The following is a 25,947-nucleotide window of genomic DNA, read 5'->3' as shown; positions in this document are numbered from 1 at the left end:
GCAAACACACTTCAAGGCAATGCACATATACACACATACATACACATAAACTGTTTTTAGATGAGTATCAGCCCACTAAAAGGAGAAATCTCCATCAGACAGGCGCTGCTATAAGCGGAAACATTTATGTGTGTATGTATTTATATGGATGTGTCATTAAGTGTTTTCGACACATTTATAACAACAGCAATGCTCTTCACTCTGGCTTTTGTTTTCTCTAGTTTCTTACGGTTTTATTTTTTGCTTCTTCACTTTGACAGTCATTCAGTTCGTCTAGCATATAACCGTCATTCGAAAGAATGCATGAATTGTTTGGTATAATGCCTGCGGATTTTATATGCTCTTTTAGTGTTATTTTCGACGATTGCTCTTCATGCTGTCGACTTATGGTAAGAGCATACATTAGGGTGGACCCTTACTATAAGGAAACAAAAAACAGAGTGTAACGGGTTGACAAAAGGGATTTATTAAAAGATACCGGGGAAGAATATTCACTAAACTGGGAGTAAACAAATTTGAGTCCACAAGTTTAAAAAAAATGTTGCTTTAGGATATAAATTACCCAGAAAGCCGTTTTCCCATCTTACGATCAGGGCACCCGTTACTAAACGACATGAAGCAACAAAACAATTAAAGATAATATAAGGTGCCTAGTTTTAGCTCTGTATCGGCTATCCTCAGCTACTTAATAAGTCCGTAATGGCCTTTTGGGTACTCAAGAGCTTACAAATGCAATTTTTTTCTTTCTATTTTTATTGTGTCACAAAACGTGGTCAAAAGAGGGCGTGTAAGTTTGTTCATGAAATTTTGCATTGCTGGAATGACTCCGAGACGGAATATCGTTTCCATTGACGCTTCTACGCAAACAAAGTAAATCCTTTCTTAACTTAGAAAGTGTAGTTTTATTTAAACTAATTCCGATTGAGAATTGGGCCATCTTAAAGAACGACTTGTGAAATTAGAAAATGAAAATCAGAAATGGTGTACGGGTTAGGCTAAGCCTTTTATGCACTGCGACCAAAGTGATCTATTGTGCGTTCTTAGTTACTTAATTATAATTATTTAGTATACCAAGGAATCGAAACAGCTCCTTAGGAGGGAGCAATTGTGGGTCATCTTCCTCTAGTAGGTACGAGCCCAGGATTCTGTGTCTCTTGTGGCTAATGCCTCACAGTAAGTGATTAAGTGTTCCATAGACTCGTCTTTATGACCAGAATGATTTTATACTAGATAACCCTATTGTGTTAAAATGTTTATTACAGGCAAAGTGACCTATAAGTGCTCCACAGAGTAATCTGAGGCCCTTTTAATATGGTGTTGGAGCAGATTTTACTCTGTTGGCATTGAAGTTGAAACATTTTTTGGATTGATTAAGACCGCTTGTGCAATTTCCGTGTTACTTAATTTTTATTTGGATCCATTTTTGGTTTGCTGTTTTATATTGCTTTTATTAAAGCCGAAAAATGGAGTTGGCCCAATAAATAGCACTTGTTTCCTTCGTGTCCCTCATGTTCTACTACGCAAATCAGTGAGACCTGATTATGGGTGGCGAGTTTTTTGAGCGTATTGTTACACTCTATTAGGACTTTTGAATTGAATGTGAAGCTGTGCAAAGCTTTGGGAACCGATTGACTGTTCGAAAGTATTTTAATTTTTACTGTTCGAATCCTCTTGTGGATATGATTTCTACTTTATCCATTATGGCGAAGAGCTCCTCATGGAAAAATGTAAAATCTGTACTTAGTGTTAGGGATCTGTGTGCTCTAGGCCCCACCATTCCTGCTCCTATTCCTTGGAGCGTTTCGGAACCATCTGTGTACCATTTTTGTGAGTCATCATTTAGCCATGTTGGGTTAGTGTTCCACTCTTCTGTAGACGGGAAGATAACCTTGTATCTCTTTATAAAATTGAGTACGGGTTCCTTGTGGTCATTTACCTGGGTTATGCATACTGCATGTTGAACCTTGTTCAAGATATTGAGGTATCCAGTAAAATCTCCTGGTTTAAGTTTAGCTTCTTCTTGTAGTATCTTCTTCTTGTATTACTAAATGCAGCGGTGGTAAATTTGTAATATAGTTTACACAGTTTTGATATAGCAGTAGTTTGATTTGTTTTAACGCGCCATAGGTCTTACCATTTGGGTGTAGATCCCGAAGATCATTTTAGGGTTCAAACCCCAAGACTTGCCCAAGAGTTGTTTTGTTTTCAAAAGGTTTTTCGTTGCCGTTTTGATTACTATGTTGAGGTGGGCGTCCGCAGAGAGTTTTTTATCCAAAATAACTCCTAGATATTTAATCTCTTCCTTTAAAGGTACCCCTATTCTATTTATTCCCAGGGTAGGTATATTTAGAATCCTTTTTCTGATAATTGAGATAATAGTGGTTTCGGGAGGGTCAATCTACCGACTTTTTAATCTTCCCTTCAGTCGAATACTTTCTGAAGGGAAGATTAAAAAAATGCAAGACCCAACTAAACAATTGATTAGGCTTGGAATGGTATGTTACAGGAAATATCCAAAACTCATACGTGGATTAACATATTTAGGTCTTCTGAGAAGGGGAAAAATATCAGTTTTGTGGGAAACTTTTAGGTTTTATAGCAAAGATCATCAAAGGTTTTGTAAAACGTACCGAAAGTTACAGAAATTGTTAAAGTCCAACAATTAAGTTGAAATTATCATACTAAGTTAAGCTGTATTTTACTTCTGCATGGTTTTGGTTACCACAACTATTTAGGATATTTATCTTTTTGAAGCCTACCAAAAAAATACCATGAAATGTAGTTCCATAAAGGACTCGGTAACTGAGCACATAAAGATGCCAATCACATGCATTTTTAATAAATTGTATCTAAGTACATATGTGGCAAATGCGTGGGAATGGTTAGGTTAAAAATAAATATAAGTAATTAAATTTTTAAAATTATAAATTTACTAACAGTGGCTCGCTGCCTGTGAGCAAGCTACAAAACTGAGCTTAAAAATATGTACATAGGTGTCCTTACGAACATTGCCCGTCCTTTCTGAAGAAGCTCCCTGAATGACGAGGTGCAATCAAATCAGCACCTTCTTTTCAGTTGCCCTGCACTCGTCGAGCAAAGGTTTATGCATCTAGGCTCTAATTTTTTTGCTACACCTGCGAATATTGCGGTAGCTCGAAGCAGTTAATACATACAAACGTAAATCGCCACTGTTGATCATCATCTTCTAATCCAAAGTCCCTTCTTCTTTTTGTTCCACTTTACATGGTTTCTATGATTTGTTCGACATTTTCAACAAATGACCTAGCAAATCGTGGTACATATTACCAGAATGGAATCCCTAAAACCATCGTTTGACTATTGAAATTAATATTGTATTATGTTCATAAACAGCGCAATCTTTTCTCCCCACCTGCTGCAAATGTTTCCATTAAAAATACAATAAGACAGATTTAAAAAGACTAGTTTTTAAAATAATAATTTGTACATTTCGAAAAAAGTTATGTTTCACGGACTTCAGCATCTTCAGTTACCCCGAATAATAGCGGATCATGCAAATGACCGTCTCGACTTCCCAAGGCGCGTACTTTTCGTATGAAATTTGTATATTTTCCCTTAATATCTGTAAAGGTAGTGACGCTGTGGACGACGAGTTTGGCACTGTGCGTTAGTCATTGAGACTTTCCTGTATTCGGTTTCAAATACCAAGTGGTCGTTCAGATTGCAATTTGAACTTTGCTTAAATTATAAAATAATAGGACTATGGTTAAGTTCGTGCGGTTTTTTTTCGAAATTTGAAACTTTATTGACGTAAAATGGTTACAAATTTAATATTCAAAGTATTGTCCATCGCTTACTACTACTTTTTCCCATCTTTCTGGCAATTCACGGATTCCCTTTGTGAAAAATTCGGTCGGTTTTGCCGCAATCCACGAATCGATCCATTTTTTGACTTCATCGTAATTACGGAAGTGCTGGTCAGCCAGGCCATGTTGCATCGATCGGAAGAGATAGTAATCGGATGGCGCAAGGTCTGGACTATACGGCGGGTGGGGTAGGACATCCCATTTGAGCGTTTCTAAGTATGTTTTGACCACTTGTACAACATGTGGCCGAGCATTGTCATGTTGCAAAATAACTTTGTCGTGTCTATCGGCGTATTGCGGCCGTTTTTCTCGCAGTGCTCGGCTCAAACGCATCAATTGTCGTCGGTAGACATCCCCCGTAATCGTTTCATTCGGTTTCAGTAGCTCATAATACACAACACCCAGCTGGTCCCACCAGATACACAGCATAACCTTCAGGCCATGAATATTCTGCGCCGACGTCGATGTTGAAGCATGGCCAGGGTATCCATACGTTGCCCGACGTTTTGGATTGTCGTAATGGACCCACTTTTCATCGCCAGTCACAATTCGATGCAAAAAACCCTTTCTTTTGTGCCGTTGAAGCAGTTGTTCGCATGCCATAAAACGGCGTTCAACGTCTCTTGGCTTCAATTCATACGGCACCCAATGGCCTACCTTTCGGACCATTCCCATGGCTTTTAAACGTTTGGAAATGGTTGATTGATCAACTCCCAAAGTTTTTGCAACCTCTTCTTGCGTTTGAGCCGGATCTTGATCGAGCAATTCCTCCAATTCGGTATCCATGAACTTTGGCGGCGCACCCTCGCGTTCTTCGTCTTCCAAGCCAAAATCACCACTTTTAAAGCGTGCAAACCACTTCTGGCACGTTCGCTCAGCTAAAGCATGCTCACCATAAACTTCCACCAAGATACGATGACTTTCGGCTGCTTTTTTCTTCATATTAAAAAATTCCCCGCAAAAACACATTATTTGGCACGAAATTCGACATTTTCAAGTGTGGTAAAAATATTGTTGTTTACGCTTCAAATAAAAAACTTATACTGACGTTTGTGCGACAGTAGCTCTCCAATGAATGTTTGGAAATGTGGATCGATGGAATAATAATCAAGTTACGCCATATATTGTAAAACCGCAAGGAACTTATTCATAGTCCTATTAACTTTTTGCTTTTTGTCATTTTTCGACAATTAGTGACTTACATTTGATTGGCAATGGTTGGTGAAGTAACAAATTTTTGGTGAACCATAACTAAGTGGCTCAAGCCATAACTCAGTGGCTGTGCAAGTAGCAGTATTGGCAGTGTTTATTATTCACGTTTTTGTTAGCCATCCCTTGATAAATAGTGGAATTTTAAGTGAATTGAATTTTAACTCCTGCTTCCTAATTTCATTTTTCGCTTCAATAACTTGACTGATGTATTTCTAATGTTTTTAAATCAATGTTTGATTATGTAATTGACACCGAATAAAAAAAATTCGCATATTTCAAAAGAAGTGAGATTCTTCATAAATAAAAAGTTAATTAAAATTCGTTGCGTATAAACAACTCTACGTGCAGTTGAGCGAAAAACGCAAAAGAAATATACATACAAACACAAATAAACTACGTGTCGAGCAAATTGCGCATAAAATTTCTCATAAGCAGTGACGGTTGAAAAAGGATGAGATGCAGTGAATTAGTTGCAAAATAAGGCAAACAAAATACTCCACAAAGTTGTCTTTACTTCGTGGTAATTGAATATAAAACACTCTGTATGGGTGTTCGTGTATATCTGCCATTAAAGTGCTTATATATTCGGCAAATTTAAATGCTGACATATTTATGAACCGATCCAGCCGCGCTACCAATATTATTATTTGGGGACAGGGGTGACTTTTTTATATAAAATCTCTCAGAACTCAATGAAATGTAGACTTCAAGCTGTAGTTGATAATAAAGGGCACCCAAGACAGTACTAAATACCTTAACATTTTTAAAACTTTTATAAATAAATAGTTCCTCTTCTGCAGTTCCCGTGAATTCTCTATATAACATTTTTTTTCTGTTTTTGTATTTTATGTTGAGATAATATATCTGCATAGCCTGCTTTTCTATTTTCGGAAAATATTATGAAACATAGAACACTCTACAAAAAAATCATATCTGTACCAAATAAGCTTTGAGTGACTGTACATACATTCAGAAACATAACTACCTACGCATCGGCACATACAATGATATAAGAAAGGCATTCAATAATTGCTCGTTTACAGAAAATTTCTCTAAAAATCTTTCCACCGTGGAAGTAAAATTGTTGCCTCCCTGCTTATGACATCGCACTTCTATATATATTTTGTGTTGTCGAAATAATGAAATTGATTTTTCCTTCTCGCAAGTTATTATAGGAAAAGCTGCCAGATTAATTATTAAATTATATATATGCAGCAGAGTATCTCTTCGGCACAGTTCTGAAAAGCTTTGCAGCTTTGAAAACTTATTTGGCCTTTGCTTGGATTACGAGTGCATATTGCAAAATAATAAAAGGAATAAGAATAGGTGAATTTTGAAAATATGAAATCGACCAGACATTCACAATTCGCCAAGTCTTGAAAAGGACTCATGAAAGCCACCCTTTTCTCGAGTTTAAAGCTGCATTCGACAGCACGAAAAATAGCTGACTATATGCCGGGATGTCTGACTTTAGTATTCTTACGAAAATATTATAGCTGTGCAAAATGACGTTGCGCAATATCAGAATTGCGAAGGACTTCTCCGAGCTGTAGAGGAAGAGGAAGGCCTTGGCTTCACTTGGTGTGTCTAATATTTATAAATCTGTTATATTCATAAATTTAAATTAAATAAATTTAAATTAATTATAATTCGGCACGTTTTGAAAAAAGGTATACAAAGAGGGGATAGAAGACACTCTCCTCCGAAAACTGGAAACTCCTTCCTACGGAAAATGGCTATTTTTAAAGTAATTGTTTAAATAATTTAAAAAAATGTGTTATATAGCGAAATGTAGGTGTTGCTAGACAGGCCAAAACAGAACGAAGTTTTTATGCAAGAAGGTTTTGCAGAGGCGTTAACTAGTGGGTGTTTATATAGCCTTCATCAGTTCAACTACGGCTAAGCTACACAGGATTTTTGCGTATAATTCCCTTTCACATAGATGACTTTCGGCAGCGCTTCAAAATAATAAGCCTCATAAATTAAGGCGTCATGGTTAACATGGGCTGAAAAGTCGCGGGCTTAACAAAGAAAATACGTACGTTGGCGCGTATACCCTTTCGGGTGTTTGGCCGAGCTCCTCCTCCTATTTGTGGCATGAGTCTTGATGTTGTTCCACAAATGGAGGGACCTACAACTTTAAGCCGACTTCGAACGGCAGATACTTTTATGAGGAGCTTTCCCATGGCAGAAATATATTCGGAGGTTTGCCTGCCGAGAGGGAGAGAACGGTCTCTGAACGGTTTTCGTATGCCCAAGTCCTCGTTATCTATGTACGCAATTGCTTCCCTTTATTTATTTTTATTTTGTATTGTACTCGTATATTGTTCAATCTCACAAACTCACAATCCACAAGTTGCTTTTACAATATTGGACCTTAAAACCATATGTAAAACTTAAAGTAACAATTGCACCTTTGATGAATAAATAGCAGTTAATAGTAGAAGTGGTAGGAGAAGTATTAGGGAATGGAGATCAAAGTAACAGTGGTAGAAAGGTTAAGTAAATAATAGAGTAGTATAATAGATATACGAGGCCTGCTCAAAAAATAAGGTTAAGGTTTCAAATCTCGCGGGCTACATACACTTTCGACTTTCAACTTTCGATTTTTTTTATGTAGTTACACTCGTCTCGAAGATATGTTTGCGGCTTTAGCAATACAGCATGTATAGTTTGTTTGTGAAAGGCATGAATAAGACATGCTTTTTGCAAGTTCGGCGATTTTAATGGTCAAAAAGGTTAAAAATGTTAATATTTCCGCGCGGTCTCTTAGATACATATATACATCTAAAGGCGCAAACTTTTAATAAGATAATGTGAGAACTTTCGTGCTACTCTTATTATCTCTTCTGTAAAATACCTCATATTACCACCCGATCTCAGTCAATAGGAAAATAGTAACTGTTCTCTTTTACGAGAACTTCAGCTACCACTTTGGAACACCTTTTTTGAGTCGATACTTTTTTCTCTTTAAAATAACCTCTATTCCTATGTCTGACTTAGCCGAATGGATTTGTATATGACGACCATTCGGAATTGGTAGGGTTCGGAGCTCACACTGGGCACGTCTGACCAAAATGCTAGATAAGTTTTTCTAACAGCGCTCATCTTTTGCCAGCAATGACAAACCTTCGGGTGTATTCCGGCTATTAAAAAGCTTTTAAAAAAACTATTTGCCGTTCGGAGGCGACATCAAGTGCAGGTTCTTCATTTTGTATGAAGCAGCAGCAAGATGCATACCAATTAATAAAGCGTTTTTCAATAGGTGCGCTTCAACTTTTTTCCGATAGGGAGGGCGAAGGACGCAATATTTTTTGTTTTTCGCTTGTCATTTGTAAACTTCATTAGTATACATTTCACATGGAACGCTACACACTTGAGCTACGATTGCAAATCGTACAAATTTTTTATGAAAATAATCGTTCTGTTGCTGCTAGTTTAAGAGCATTACGGCTATTTTACGGTCCATTTAACAAGCCGTCCCGTTTTGGGGTTATGTGAAGTCATTGGTCTACAGTAACAAGCCGGCGACGATTTGTGAGCTCAGAGCCAATATTGAACGCGAAATTGCTGGAATTTCGGCCGATTTATGCAAAAGAGTGGTCGAAAATTGGGTTCAACCATTGGACTTCGTAAAACGTGCACGCGGTGGTTATTAAAAGAAATCGAATTTCATACTTAAATGTATATGTTTAAACTCGATAATAAAAAAAAATTAGTTAAAAAAAGTTTAAGCGCTCTTACTATTATATATAAAGAATTGAGCTAATTCGAGGATGTTTGTAGAATTGCACTAATTGCAAAATGGTTAGTTAGAGTTGTATGCAGTCAAACCTGCTTGTTCCTAACTTTTTCATTATATTCTTATAAGAATTATTCTGCCTATGCACTAACATTACATCAGTCAGCGAAGTAGTTCACAACAGGCAAAGGAAAGTTCTGGTCCAATTTGTAGCGAAAGTAATAAATAAGTCAAAAAAAATAAATAAAGATGAAGAAATAAAAGTTTGAAAAGTATTTCACTATGAACTAAATTAACACACGAAACTGTTTTTTACTTTTAAATTGCTGTTCAATATAATAATAATAATAATAATTTTAATTTAAAAGTTACGCATTTCATGAAATTTAAATTCTATAATACTATAGTTTGTCTGAGAGTTTGTCTTTCGATTGATTATTCGGGCAAGCTTAAAATTAGTGATAAGTTGAATTTCTGAAATTCACTGCGCAGGTGAATATATAAATATATATGGTACATATATTTGGCGCTTGCACCCTTTATTGGGTGTTTGGCCAAGCTCCTCCTTCTATTTTTGGTGTTTGTCTTGATATTTCCTTGTAAATGGAGAGATCTACGGTTTTATACCGCCTCCGAATGGCAGGTAGTGTTTCTGTGTTTCATGCCAGAAATATATTCGGAAGTTTGTCATTATCTGCTAAGCGGCGACCGCTATTTTTCATTCATTTATCATTTCATGCCGGCGATTTCGAACCCCAGCACTTCGGAATGATAATCCCTTACTATCCCACGGTGGTCGCGAAGGTGACTAACTTTAACGTTCATTTATTCCTCATTGCGGGCATATTTTAATTTTTGAAGTACCTTTCTTAACCAAAATAATATTTGCTTTGTTTGCACAATTCGAATCATTATCGGACAACTACGAATTTTTAAATGAAATACTATTTCAGGGACGAAAGTGCTTGGCTTTCCATTTTAGGAATCGTTCAGTACTACTAAGATTTACAGTTATTTGCAAAATACATTTTTTTCGTATTAAAGTATTTGTGTGCAAATTTATTTGTGAGTGTGATTAGTCTGTGCACAAATACATGTAAACAGCCGTATGCACACATTTTCAAATGCAATGATGCCTCAAGCGTTACTAACGAACATATCAGCACACATGCATTTGCTCAAATATAGTGTAAGTTATAATAATACAATAATAAAATAAAGTCCAATTTAAACACAACAATCAGTTAAGCAAATTGTTTTTATATGTAATGGAAATTGCGTTTTTCCGTCATTGGCCTAAATTTGAATATAAATGAAAAAGCTATGGTTGATTTGGAAGTTTGAATGTATGTGCAATACTTTTGTTTTCCTTTTTTTCGTTGTGCTTTTGTCACAACGATGATTGAGTGCATTTTGGATGGGTGGATGAGCGCGCACTGGTTTGCATGTAAGTAAATATTCAGTAAATGTACAAACAATTGCACTCTTCATATGGCCATAATTTAAAATAAATCAATGGAAGCACCCCCTCATGCTCGGAAATATACAGCCTAATGCTTTTTTATTAATTTGTTTAATATCAAAAACATTTATGGGCTTGTTTTTGTACATGTTTGGTACATATTTTGCTATGCCATGTAGAAACCGCATTCGCTCTGTCTTACTAGAGTTTGAGATAGATATCTTTGTTTCATAACTTTACTACTGCAATATTTTCCTCCTAGTTATTTACATGAGGCCGAATAAATTTTATTTAATGGGTTTAAGAAAAATGTTATTTATTACACAGAATTTTTAGAATATATAACTTAGGTAATGGAGCCACCGTGGTCTGGAAAACCAACGACTATGTCTGAAGCACTCAGGCATAATTCCGCCTTCACTTCAGGTTAAAGGGTGTGTGTAAAATACTCAGAAACGGAAAGCAAAAAAATTGCATTTAATTCTCGTCCAGTGACGTAATTTTGTTATAAGCCTAACATCTTGGAGACAGTCACATGTATTGATTTGGTGACCTTTTTTTATAAAAATTTTTCATAAAAAAAAGAGACACATGCTAAGGAATATTTTTTCCTTACAAAAATTGAGGCTATCTACAATAAATGTTCAGGATTTTAAATGTTCTGGATGTGACAATCATTTTCAAAAACTCATAACTTTAGGTTTTTTGGGATCGACAAACTATTTCTTTCTCATTTTGTAGTTTAGAAAAATCTATAAGTATTTCTTTCCTATTATTATCAACAAATTAAATATTTAGACCGAATTTCTTTAGTGTGCCCGTAATATTTCTTGTCCGCCTTTTTTCGAAAACGTATATTTAATTGTACACCTTTTTTTATTAATGGAGGGCAAATTATTATTTCGATTGGAAAGAAGCAGCAGTGCAGGACATATCAAATATGCGCCGGTCAGTTTTGAAAACTCCTCCCGTTTATGAAAGAGAATTTAGATTTAAATTCTGGTATACAAGTTGAGGTACAAAATAAACAAGACTGGCTTCATAAAAATTTTAAATTTAATGAGTTAGTGCGTTGGAAGCTACATCCCTAGCTGACTTCCAGTCAAAGCTTGGTGACACTCGGTTGAGTGGAAGCGAAGCTATTGCGTCTAAAGTGTCAGTATGTTTGTGTCATCGGTACAAAAATGAGTTTCGAACAAAGAGCGAAAGCAAATTTTGTTTTAAAATCGGTACAACGTTTAATGAAACATTTGAATTGATCAAACAAGTTTATGGTGTGATTGTCTATCTCGTGCCAAAGTTAATGTGTGGCTTACACGTTTCAGAGATGATTGCGAGGACATAAATGGCAATGAACATATGGGCCGCCCAAAATCAGTAATCACCAAAAACTTCATCGAAATTGTTCGTAAATTTATCAAAAATTAACCGAAATCATCATTGTTGTTTACGGAATCGGAGTTGAATATCCCTAAAACAACGATTTATCATATTTTAACTGATCATTTGGGCTTACAAAAGGTCTGTGCATGTTCTAACTGAGGACCAAAAATTGCTCAGAATTCAACATTCGAGAGACCTCATTAAAGAGGCGAGAAAAGACGAAGACTTTCTTTACAACATTGTAACTGGTGATGAGACTTGGTGTTTTCAACATGACCCTGAAACTAAGCGTCAAAGTGCCGAATGGAAGGCCCCAGTTGTTCTTTTCTTTTTACGTTCTTTTCTTTTTACGTGTCAAGGGAATTGTCCACAAGGAGTTCGCGAGAATGGGCCAAACCGTCAATGGAATTTTCTATCTTTGGAGCGTTTGTTGCATCGCATTCGTCGAATTCGCCCTTAATAGACGAAGGAGGAAGCTGAAGCCTATTGAATGATAATGCGCCATCATCGCATGATAATGCGCTCATCGATTCATTCTTCTGACTGATTTTTTGACTAGAAATCGCATTTTAACCATCAATCACTCACCGCATTCGCCGGATATGGCTCAATTTGACTTCTATCTATTCTAAAAATTGCATTTAGCCATGAAAGGAAAACGTTTTACGTCCGTAGCAACCATCCAAAAGAGTTGTAACGACATCTTGAAAGACATTCCGGTCAATGACCTGAAACACTCTTTCGAAAAGCTTTTAGATCGCACAAAATAGTGTATTGAGGCCAGAGGGATCTATTTGGAATAAATAAACTTGAAGTTATCAGAACAATGCTCCTGTCGTTTTAGCTTAGTTTTGTTTATTTTGAACATAACCTGTATATTTGTAAATACATCGTGATATGAAAATACTGATTTTGAAAGATTTTTGAAACCAACAGCAGATTCTTGTACGAAATAAGAGTAAAAGCTGATTCAGTGCAGTATGCGAAAAATTCGAAGATCCCAAATGTATGAATTGGAATTTACTTATGTGCTGATATTAATATGAAACAATCCTGATCATAAAGCAGAGAGATATATGCGACTTCACCGAAACTGCTGATGAAGAGTGAAACAAACATCGAACTCCTAAAAGTAAAACTGAACGGGCTCTGAGAGATGCAAGATCTCTTTACGTAGAGCGGGAATCATTTAAACGAACAGCAATCACATAACCCAACAATTTTACAAAAATGTTTCTCAACAATGAAAAACGGTAATAATTATAACAGAGGTCAAAAAATTACTTACTGTAAACATTAGTTTGAACTAAGCTTTCTTACGCATTTTTCTTTTTTTTTTCTTTCTTGCGCATTCTCATTTTTCCCGAACAGCCCCCCGGACAGTGCCTGTATGCAGAAAAAGAAGATATGTGAAACAGACTTGGCAACGTAAAGTATTACAGGAATATTTTCAAAAAGTTCACCACCTAAGCAGTTCGTTCCATTTACTAATATGGAAATTGAGGCATTATGGGCATACTGAGGGCCGCTGGTGGGCGTAATAATAATGGGGAAAGTTTAAAGGATACTCGTTGAGGAGTTACTTTTCTAATAGGAGAATCCTCGATATCACTGAAAAATGTTGATTGCATTTGCCAGACTCGGAAGAAATCTCGCCGATACGTTTTTACTGCATACCAGGCTGTTCAGTAAGTTTTGCCGCTGCGACCCTAGACTTTCTGTGTTATGTTGGTACTTTCTTTGTTATGAATGTATGTGAAGTTTCATTTCAATCTGTTAATTTATTCTTTCCTTACAAGCCAATTAGTATCGGGTGTCAAAGAATTTTCTACAATGGAAAAGATTAAATATCGAGCAGTGATTTGGAAGGCTTAATAGCAAAGGAAGTTCATGAACGAATGTTGAAAGTGTATAAGGATAGAAAAAATACAGAATATCATATTTGAAAATCATCGAGTATCCCTAGGTCTCTCATTGTGTAAGCAATGTTTTGCCCGAAGTTTCAGAAAGCTGTGTGCACAATGGGCCAAGGATGGAACAAAAACACATTCGAGTGCGACCTTCTCAGCAACATTTGGAGAATTTCTGGAAGGATACAGTGGATTTTAGGCATCGGTTCATCATAAGATTAGGGTGGTGTAAAAGAGTGGTGTGAACCTTGTTCTTCGGCTCCGAAATGAGTTCATGCCCAGAAATCCGCCAAGAATGAGTTAAAATCAGTTTTATGGGATGCGAAAGGTATTTTGTTTGTGGATTATTTGCGAACTGGCAAAACAATAATTTTTGAATATTATTGTAACCTTTTGCACCCGGTAAAGGAAAAAAATCGTGAAAAAATATCCAATTTGTTAAGAAAAAATCCTTTTTCATGACGATAATTCACCGTGTCACAAGAGTATTTTGACATTGACTAAAATGCATGAATTAGAGTTCGAATTGTTGGAGCATCCACCGTATTTACCAGATTTAGCCCTAGCGACTTCCATCTCTTTCCAGACCAAAAAAAATTCATGCGTAGAAATTATTTTTCATCAAATGACGAGCGAGCGTGGAAGCGTATTCGACAGCTCTCCCAGATTCTCACTTTGGGTATGGAATTCATAAATTTGAATGTCATTGAAACAAGTTTATTTATGTTGACTAATACTGACAGACCTACAAAAATGCATGCGTGGAAAGTATTTTTCATTAAATGATGAGTTCATAACAGCTCTGGAAGCGTATTTGACAGCTCTTCCGAATTCTCACTCCCAACTTAAATATTGAAACACCGCACGATTTTTGCTGAGTAGTATGCCAAATTTGATTGAAATTTGAGCTGATTCATGGCTGCCAGTGAAAATTGGTCGTACGAATTGGAAAGGAAGAAATATGATATGTAACGAATCTTGGTTCAGTAATGGAACACCAAACCAAGAACTGCGAACTCCAAACTCCGAACCGAGAACCAAACAATCTAAATTGAGGAAATTAAAATTCAAAGCAATGATTTTTTTCAATGTTTTTGAGATTTTGCACCTCCATTGGATTTCACAAGATCGAACAAATATTCCCCATTACTATCTTCAAGTTCTTGTCCAACTCCATGGAAGACAAGTAAGGCATTATCCAAAAAGTTCCTCTACTGCACATTGTCGCTCAAAAAATTTCTGGTTCTAATATATAAGACATACTCCCGGTAGATAATGCAGCTTATTCAGTAGATTTTGCTTAGTGGGAAATACTAATGCACAAATAAATTAAGCAAGAAATATCGAAGTGCATACATGCAAATTTAAGCGGCCGCGTGCAAAAACAATAACACAAAAAAAGAACAAAAGCGAACCAAAAAAAGTTAGAATTGAAAGTAAACATCAAAAATGAATTCGAGTTGGCTGGCAGCTGAAAGAAAAATTATCACGCAAGCTCACACACAAGTATACGAGCTGGAACCATAGCGTCAAAGGGGCAAAGGTTGCATAGTCAATGAAGATCCTTCGCGCTTGGAAAATTCTTACCGAAAAGTTGTAAAAAAGGAGAAGTAAAAAGAGCAAAGAAATGGAAACTACCTACGACTGTAAAATATTACGGTGCTTGAATGTACATATGTACGTTAGTTTATGCACAAATGGCGCCTAAGGTAAGAAAAGAGTAAATTCCCCACAAAAGGATAAATGGCCATGTGGCAGTGGATAAAGGTGACGACAAATATATGCAAAAATGGAAATGCATACAAAAGGATAGGAAAAATAAAAAAGATAACAGAAATAGTTGTCAACAGAAAGACCCGAAAAAACTGACACATGCACGTTCGAGAAATCTACGTCTACAGGAGGACATAAACTGTAGTAGTTTATCTCTCTCGCTCTCTCACTTTCTTCGATTACTTTCACACATATACATTCTCGTATGTGAACTGAAAGTGATGTGCATAGCTCACTACTATTATCTGCTACATAATTCCCAAAGCTGGTATAAAAACTCAGCTTTTTGCTTTATTTCGGGGCAAAGTAAACATTGCACGGAGCTATTTGCACTTTAAACTTTAGTCGGCTTGGAATATAAATTTTTGAACTTCACAGGCACCTCTTAAGCAATATTTTTCCTTGCTTTTATTGTTTCCGTTTTACCGGGTTTGCCAACTGCGCTGCTTCACCTTTTCGAAATGCCATTGAACTTTGCTTCATACAGGATTTAATCACCGACTATCAACTGAATTGTGCCCTCATTGTGATCATCTGATCTCTTTGGCTCAAAGAAAACTTAGGTATGCCCGTAATTGCCTTTCGCAATTACGTCCATTAAATTATTCTTTTTTAGCATCTCTATTCTTCGACTTTCTACTATCTTTCTCAGCATTTCATATCGTACATACGTTATAGTGAATAAAGCTTCATAATTAAACCAAACGCTTTTTGCCATTTTTTTCGCAATTATCTATGAAACAAATCCGCTCCAGGTTTCTTTTCGAAGAACTTTTAAATGTCTCTGTATTCTTTCAAACTCTATGTAATTGCTATCAATATAAGATTAAGATTTTTAAATTTCAGACTTTAGAAATTTTATTCTTGTCAGAGCCTAAACAAAAGATATTTCTGGAAAAGCTCTACCGGGATTAAAGAAGCGCATAACAAGAAGGGGAAGGGGTCTTTGGGGTTCACAAACTTTAATAGACACACACTTTAATAAACACACTCATACTTTAATAAATTCTAGAAACTTTCATATTTTTTAAATTGACGACTCATAAGAGCATTTTGAGAATACCAGAAAAACTTTTCAAAACGATTGAGTTGAAAAGAATATACAGTCTGTGTCAGAAGAAAACAATCTGTTTTTTCTTTTAACTTGAAGATATATTTCGTTCTGCTTTTTGCTGCGTAATAGTCCCACTCAAAGGCCATGACGCCAGTGCTAACTCAACCCCATGGAAAATGTGTGGAGAACTATGGCAACGCCTCTTGCCGGAAAGCCAGTCCATGATTTAAAGCAACTCGTGCCTCAAGCTCACAAAATCTAATCCTGTTTTCCGGCGAAGTACGCAGAAAAGCTGGTTCAAAGCATGAAGAAGATGCCAGGCTATAATCGGCAAAGATGAAGACTACACGGCTTATTAAGTAATTGCGACTGGTAGTTTTGTCCATACTTTCATGTAAACATTTTTTTAAATATTTGTCTTTCATATAATTTGTTTATTTTTTATTATATAGCTTATTAACTATTCTAGAGCGAAAGAGAAAGTGGGATTAAAGCAGACTGATGCCCGATTTCTTTCAACTGCTTTAATAATTTGATTGATGATGATTCACTTGAAGATAACTGGATGATTCCTGACTGGAACTCTAGGAACGATGATGGTGATGATGATGAAATTATTTAATGACTCCTCCAAATAGCATTTTTAAAGATATTTTCAAGCACCGTTTCATATTAATTATATTAATATAAAGCGTTTTTCAATAGGTGCGCTTCAACTACTTTCGGATAGGGAGGGCGGACGACGCAATATTTTGTATTTTTCGCTTGTCATTTGTAAACTTCATTAGTATACATTTCATCATGGAATGCTACACACTTGAGCAACGATTGAAAATCATGCAAATTTTTTATGAAAATAATCGTTCTGTTGCTGCTAGTTTAAGAGCATTACGGCCATTTTACGGTCCATTTAACAAGCCGTCCCGTTTTGGGGTTATGTGAAGTCATTGGTCTACAGTAACAAGCCGGCGACAATTTGTGAGCTCAGAGCCAATATTGAACGCGAAATTGCTGGAATTTCGGCCGATTTATGCAAAAGAGTGGTCGAAAATTGGGTTCAACCATTGGACTTCGTAAAACGTGCACGCGGTGGTTATTAAAAGAAATCGAATTTCATACTTAAATGTATATGTTCAAACTCGATAATAAAAAAAAATTAGTTAAAAAAGTCAAACCGTTTGTGTTTTATTAAAAAAAAAAGTTGAAGCGCTCTTACTGAAAAACGCTTTATAAAATAAACAATAGGTTAAATACCAAACTTTCTTTCTCAGAGAGCTTATGCGACTCCGAAACTATGTTCGCAGTTTTTTTCAAGACAAATTCTGTTTATAAATTTAAGCATTCTCTTCCGCTATCAAGTCGAATTGGTTCTGTGACTGGATTAGACATCTTTAATGGTATTTCTGCTCTTCAAACGTCATTGAAAAACGATCTGGATGATATTTCCTCATATATTCTTAAAAAATGCAGCGCATCTATCTGCGTGCCATTAAAACTCATTCTTAATCTTTACCTTTCTACGGGTGTATTTATTTGCTGCTGGAAACTTGCGGTTATCACTCTAATCTATAAGTCTGGAAATAAGAGCGATGTGAAAAATTACAAAAAAAAAAGCTCTTCGAAAAAGTAACCAAAAATAAATAAAATAAAAAGTTTCGTAGTATAACAGACCCGTGGCAGCATGGTTTTATCTGTATCTTTATCTTTTTACTTATGAATAGATGTCAAATTGGCGCAATAAACACAGACTTTTGAAAAGCCCTTGACATTGTATAGTATCGCACAATATCCTATTGCGGAAACTTAAGGGATTCGGGGGCAGTCAGAGGCCCGAAAAATTTATGATTTCCAATATTTTTATTTTTTTGCTAGTCAATTGCTTTATTTAAAAAAAATAAAAACAAAGCATTAATGTTTCGACTTGACTTTAGCAGAATTTCAAAAAAAAATTAATAATTGTAAAAGTTATCGCTGTTTGTGTGGAGCCCATTTCTTCAGAAGTCCCTTGCGGTGATTATCACAAGTCCTTGGAGATTCATCTAAAATCAATCAGACAAGAGAAATTAGTTTCAATAATAGATGACCTTGTGCCTGGTCTAAGCTTTTTTCCAAAATTAACAATATGATGGCCTCAGGAAATATTTGTCAGATTTTCGAGAAAAAAACCGAAATTTAATAGCTTAAAAAAAATCTAAATTTTTTGAAACAATTCTTCGAACAGGCCCGAATTTTTTATGTTTTTCAAAAGCTGTATAAATTTTCTTGAAATCTACCAAGTGACTTGTATGTTATAGTGATCACCAGTTCAAAAAACATAGTTTTGAGGAAAACGCATTTGGAGTTTTGCTGTCGATTTATGTAGAGTTATACGAATTATTTAATTACTTACACTGTGTCATCTATTCGTGAGCCATAAAATAGTTCTTCATCCGTCATAGCAACTTTGGAAGCTGTTTCCTGTTGCCTACGTAGCATTCCACCTTCTCACGTGTTACGTTTGCGCGCTTATCTGTCACTTTCATACGTGAAGCATCCATTTTTTCAGCATACCGATGAGCATTAGTCCCACAATTAAGTCCCAGTGTATTCATTATAAGCAATAATGAATTTATACCTTCATTGAATATACAAGTAGCGATATATGCAGAAATTTATAAGATGGTATATTTAGCATTTACCGTTTTTGGGCATATTTTACATACTAGTAGATTAAAGCTGAGTATAAGTAGTAAGCTCTGATATAAGATATAAGATATTGAAACCAAATGTGTTCATATATGGAGTTGTTTTGTGTTGTTGCTAGAAATACTCGCCCTACCATAAATAGTTAAGATATTTTGCACACAAAAAATGTAACCAAATTGTTTTCAACCAATTGAGTGTACAGGGTTGGTAGAAAAGTCATCCTAAATACTTAAGGATATTATTATTTAGGTCATTTCTGATTAAATGAGTTATACGACGTGACGTATGTCCACAACTTAACCATTTTCGAGATATTCGATTGTAAAAATCATGTAAAGAAAACATTTTTTTTGCTCCAAGTTCTTTCTATTTTCAGTTAAAGCATATGTCAGTTAAAAAAAATCATCAATAAAATGTAATCGAAGCCATGACAGTTAAAAAAGTTGCTTGATAGTTTTGAATTTACGCTTTCTCATTAAGGGGTTATACACTGTGAGAAGGCCGAAAAAAAGCGAATTTTCCAGAATTTTTTCTGACACACATCTCCGGGAGCTCCTCTCAAAAAAGACGGTTTGCGGTGACCACTATATCTCTGAACTGGATCCCCAGAAATTAAAAAAACCAAACAGATTTTGTTGAAGTAATATTAAGTCGAGTAATTAATCGAAGGAATAAGCAAAATAAATTTATTTGACGAATTTGCGGTTTCTCAAAGAACATAAATCGACGAAAATCGAAATATTTCGACCCTAAATTGTTTATAAAAAAAAATATTTATCGATGAGAAAAAGTTTTGGATTAATTACTAAAAAATATATTTAAGAAGCTCGTGTTAAAATTTGAGTCTAGTCGGTTTGGTCGTTTTTGAGTAATGTTGGCCACTACTTTGAAAACACCATTTTGAGAAAAACGCGTTTAAAGTTTGCCTTGTACTTTCAAGCACTCTGAAACACCTTTTTAAATTTGCATGTAACTACGAAAATATTCACCCAAACGATATCATATTTTCTGTGTGCATTATCAAATATATGTACATTAAAAAAAAGCAAATAAAAGAAATGGATTTTTTGAAAATTCTAACTGTATGTAACCCCTTAAACGTTTCCTACTTCAAATTATACATAAAAAACAACAATTGTATGGAAACTACTCTGCAATATATTTTAAAATCATGTATGTCTTTTTAGCTATTTCAGTAACTTTGTATATATACATAAATTGCATTTCCCAGTCGTCGATGTTGTAACTGGCTGTAAACTCATAAGCTTTTCATTATTATTTGAAAAGAAAATAATTAAAATAAATCCAAAATTAAAAAGAAAATATCACAATTTAGGGGGGGCGGGCCTCTCATCAGTCGGCTTCAAAAAATCTATTTTTTTTTACTGCAGTCAATAGATATATTATAGGAGAATATGCCCTTTTTATAGTGGAATTCAAAGTGATTTCGGAGTTACTGGCCTGTGTACCGTCCCATGTGTGAGTATACTGTCTACCTTCTGAAAACTTTGAAACACGTTTTCTCAAAACCATGTTTTTTAAAATGGCGTGTAAGATTAAAAAAAAACGACGAAAGTTATCGTTTCAAATCGATAATCTATATAAAGATAATTAAAATGCGCAACTAATTGACTAACAAAATACAAAAAGAATTCAGTTTTTAATGTTACGTAGCACCTTTGTTGAAAAAAAGAGAGAAAAAAGCACTTTTTCTCATTAATTAATTGTGTGTTCATTTTTTCATATTTTTATACAAGAGTAGTCTATTGTATACGGGAAAGTCTTCTGAATAAGACAATATTTTTCTTTTATGTTTCAGGTGAAAACTACGACCGCAATCTTACACGCCGTTTTACTAACGCGCAACGAGAATCTATGCGAGATCCCTCATATGTTCGCCATTTTGCTTTTTTATTTGTGTTAAAAACTTGTTTATTACTCTTCACTCATGCTTTGAAATAAATGCAAAAGATTATTCCTGTGTGTCGCTTTTTCCGCCTCGAAAAAAATTGAGGAAAAACACCTTTTTTTGAAGCCACTGATAAGAGCCCCCCTTAATAGAAAAAATAATTGGAGATTCTTCTTGGTATCACAACTTTGCAGACAAACTGACATGTATCAATCTACTAAAAACTCAGTCCTTTTTATGAATTGGATTGCTTTTCAGTGATTGATATACCAGAGCAGCAGCAAACAATTTTCTTGCTGTTTCTTTTCATAGTGCATTATGAATATTAAATAAATATAAATTTTACAGCTAGCCTTGGGTTGAAGAATACGATTGTCCAAATTTTCTGTTAAATTTGCATTTGGAGAATGTCCTTTCCTTTTGTTGTGTGTTATGTATTGTGCTATAAATTATGGGTTGTGTATGATTCTTTGCAATGAACGCTCAAAGCCGAAAATCAGCAGTTTGTACTTGTTTTTTTAATCACTCAGTATAACGACAATGTACCACCGCATCCGGTACAGACACCCAATTTACTTTTACTTCATACCGAAAGCGCAAAAAGTGTTTACAGTATTCTCAGTTACTCAACACGTACGGCATTATATCCTTGAAACAAACCACTTTTTATTTATTAAGATTCAAGAAAATTTTTTTCTACGTTGGCTTGTACTCTGATAACTTTTTCCTTTGCAATTATATTGAGGTTTCAGTTTGTTATAAATGCATATTTAATATGCTTGCCATAATATAGTTAGAAACGAAAAAACGTAGCAGAAGAAAAGTTTTTGTCTTGCACTGCAAAATATATTTTTGTGAAAGGAAAACCAACATTTGTATAGTTATCTAATAAGTTTTAGCCTTCCCTAAATAAGAAGTACACGATTTATACAGTTTTACATAAAAAAAAACGTATAAAATATCTATACTCAAAGAAATTTTGGAAATTCAAAAATGTCTTTCACCCCACTGCACACACAGCAACCTGTCATACGGCAGCCAATTGTCACCGCATAGGAAACGACCTAATTCACAACCTTCGCCTTCGCATTGATATTATCAAAATATGTAAATTTTTTACGCTTCCGTCAGTCGCCGCAACTATTCTGGGAAAAGCGGGGGGTAAATCAGAACAGCTACAACTCATAATACCATAAAGAAAACAAAATTTCAGTATCTTTACTCTTTTGGGTCACCATCAAATATGATAATCCGTTTAATATTCTTCAGGAGCCGCTTTGAGTTTTCCAATTTTTCGCTTCACCCTTTACTTCGCCTCTCAGCCCAGCTATGCACTTATTTCGCCACCAACCCATTTGCCTACACTTTGATTTTATTTGGACTTTGGGTCTGCTCAACAGCTTTCAACGGTTTTCCAACGACAGCAACTACAGAAGCGGAAACGCAAAAATTCTACGGAAAAATCTCAGCACAGCTCTCAGGTGATTTCCGTCGTTGATGTTCGCAAGTTAAAGTTTGCTTGTGCAATCATTGTTGTTGTTGCCATACCATTTATGCACTGTTATTTGTCGCTACACGCTGTACACCCACTCTTCATGGCATCCATTGAGACTGTGAGTAAAAGGCATTCGCATACAAACACTTTTACTCACATACGTAACGGTGAGTATGGTTACTTGCCTACCAATTTGCTTGTGATCTGTGTGGCAGTTGTATTTGTGTGGGTCTCTCTTACTCTCGTATAATTCCTTGAAACCCACTAAAAGCTGCTAGAGGTATGGATTAATAAGTAAACCAATGCCAACATTCAGCCAATATTGAGGAAAAATGTTGCTTGTGTGCTAAAAATTGTATTACTGCGTTGTGTTGAGTGTTGCTGTTTCTCTCCGGTTGATTTCTGCTTCTTATGTTTACTTATTAGAGGAAAATAATGCTGGAGAAAAGGCTTGAAAGAAGTTTTCAATTTGCCTTTTGGGGTTGTAAACGATGCGAGTGTAGTACAATCTTGCATCCTGTTATAGGTATGTGAATGTAATAGAGCAACATACGGTATGTATGGCTTACAAATTAAATGTTACGTATACGCAAGGGTGGTTTATTTGGATATGTAATTTAATAAGAAGGCTAATTAGGTAAAAAATGTCAAGCTCTGTGTAAGCTCTCTATGTATGCAATATACTTAACCCACTAGCACAATTTTTTTAACGTATGTATACTTCTATCATTCCGACCTTTATTGTTGAGCATAACTCACCATATCACCATGTAATGCATAATAAATGAACGTAATCACCTGTTGTCTCTTCGTTAGTTTTGCCATCATTTTCTCTCGTTTGATGGCTGGTTTAACATTGCCACTAACAATGACAACGATGCTGCAACTAAGACTGCCACGGGCAGCAAGAGTTTTACCTGTCTTTACCAACTAATTAGAAACAAGTTTTTGTGCACTTGAAAAAATGGAATAGTTTTTACAATTACTATAAGAGACTTAGTTTAAGGTTGTCCTGCTTTTAGCAATCGATATTTTTTCTTACATCATACGCTTATGTTTGTGTTGAGTCGGTGTATTAAAGTTATATTATATACACATTTTCCTTTTTTACGTCGTTAAACTTACATATTTGATTTGGCAATTTTTTTGGTACGTCTTTAATGGATAAATATACTGGTAATATACACGTTATGTACAGAATATCTATAAATAAGAAAATACAATAAACTAAAAACACCTGCCGTTTTATTATGACACTTAAAGGTGTGCATCTAATAAACAGCAAAAGTTATAATTAAAACAAGGAAAAAAAACACATACATCTGTGCGTCTTTCTGTGAAAAAGTTCACGACTCATTTATTATGAAACTCTTAGAAAATATTATACTTAAAAATTTCCTGCACTCATTTACACATTGTGGAGTAGGTTGGGTATCTGTGGACTCAAACATTTAAAAAGCATGCATTCGAAACTAATAGATATTTGCATTTTCTTTTAAAGACTCATGGCGCATATGAATTTATTCATGAGCGTGCTTTTGTATTTATTGATATTTTCTTTACTCTCTAAAAGTTATTGAGCACTTGAAAAATATGTAGAAAACGGGTACACAAAAACCATGTATCGAGCTTTAAAATCATATGCACCCACTTAAGGTAATGAAGAACGAACACAAAGACTAAGATAAAAAATATAAATGAAACATACATACTTGTATGAGATAGAAGCGAACGAAAAATGTAAATGTTTCCTAGAAACTGAAAATGAAAAAGAATATTTTTTCGTTAAGCTTCTTCTCGCACTTGTTATGCATAAATGTGTGTACGTAACTTCTGATGCACACACCAAACAAGCCATTCGAATGCGCACAGATGCAGTCAATCAGTATTAAAGGGTCTATACATTTTTTTAATAAAAAGGTAGAACGTTGGAGGTAAAATATAGTAGGGCAAATGTAAAATGTATTATTGCTGAGGTTGCGAAAGTTAAATCTATAAAAAAGACGCTGAGTCCACAATATTTGCGAGTGCTTTTCTCCGAAACCATAAGCCAACTATGAAGTGAAATAAAAAGCTGTAAATGGTTTCTGCGGAAGGGTCTCGCTTGCAAAGTTTGACGATCACTTAATCCTACTTTTTTGCCGTCACTCGCTTCAAGCCGCACTCGCAAAAGTCATCAACATTTTTGTACATTTTGTACCGCTGATTCCACATCACAACAAACTTTTTTGACTTTTAATCACTTTTGTAGCCACGGCATAATAAAATTTCGGCCCTTTCGAATGCGTGCATAAAAATACCGATTCAAAACGTTTCGCATACCTCTCAATCATTTTTGTTTGGTTGCGCTTACGGGACAGTTTCGAACGACACTAACCTGAGTTAGCACTGGCGTCGTAGCCCTTGAGTGGGACTACAGTAAAAAGCAGAACGGAATATTTCTCGAAGTTACCAGAAAAAACCCGGTTTTTTTCTTCTGCCACAAACTGTAGGTTATGGGAATTTTTGAATGTGCAAATCTATCATCGCTTGCGGACAGAGTTGGATAGTAGCCAGCCTGCATTTGCCGTGAGATCTACTAGAAAAACACGTGTCCGAAACTTGTGAGCCTTTTTAAAAAACAAACGCGGAGTTCCTGCATATATCCAAGTGCAATAGGGGATTTAATTTAAAATGTATGGCTTTATATAAGAAGCTTTGGCCAACTCCGCCCATTTTTGTTGCGATGTGCTCAAATAATGTGAAAAAATCTCCTCATCTCTGCTAATGCGTTGTTGGATCTCAAGGTATCAAAAAAGATCGTTTGATGAAGAGAAGAAGATATATTCCATTTAATGAGTTCCTCGTTGAGATGTACTTTCGAATGTTTAAGAGAACCGGTATTTTTTTACATAATCAATAACCCCACATTACTTGTTTCCATACCTATCTCATCGATAATACTTACAACCCAGCTGCAGTACAAGATGTCAAATCTCGAATGAATATAATTTGTGAACAATAATAACCATTATTACTCCCCGACGCTTCAACTCAAATCCCGATAATTAGTCAAGGTATGAACCCTTACAAACATCGTAGTCGAATAGGTTGGTACGTGATTACCATTCGGAAGTGCCCAGGCTCGAATTTATTGTCATGAAACATTAAATGATAAACAACTTTTTTCTCGAATAGCACTCGCTCCTGCAAGTAATGGTAAGCCTCCGAGTGTATGGTATCTCTGGCATGAAAAAGCTCCTCATAAAGAACTATTTGCGTTTGAAGACAGAGTAAAAGTCCAGGTCACTCAATTTGTAGTGAAACACCAAGACGCAAGCCACAGATAGAAAAACAGCAGCTCGGCTGCTATTTGGTTTATGTTAGCACCTCGCCTAGTTTTTCAGCTTGCCAACCCAATTTAAGGCTATCGAGTATTTTTGCCGATAATAGTCTTAAGAGCCTAAATATCTTCTGGACTACCAAAATACCAACAAA

Source organism: Anastrepha obliqua, chromosome 3 (genome assembly GCF_027943255.1).
Source record: "Anastrepha obliqua isolate idAnaObli1 chromosome 3, idAnaObli1_1.0, whole genome shotgun sequence".
In the NCBI taxonomy this organism is placed as follows: domain Eukaryota; kingdom Metazoa; phylum Arthropoda; class Insecta; order Diptera; family Tephritidae; genus Anastrepha; species Anastrepha obliqua.
Note: the sequence above shows the minus strand (reverse complement) of the source record.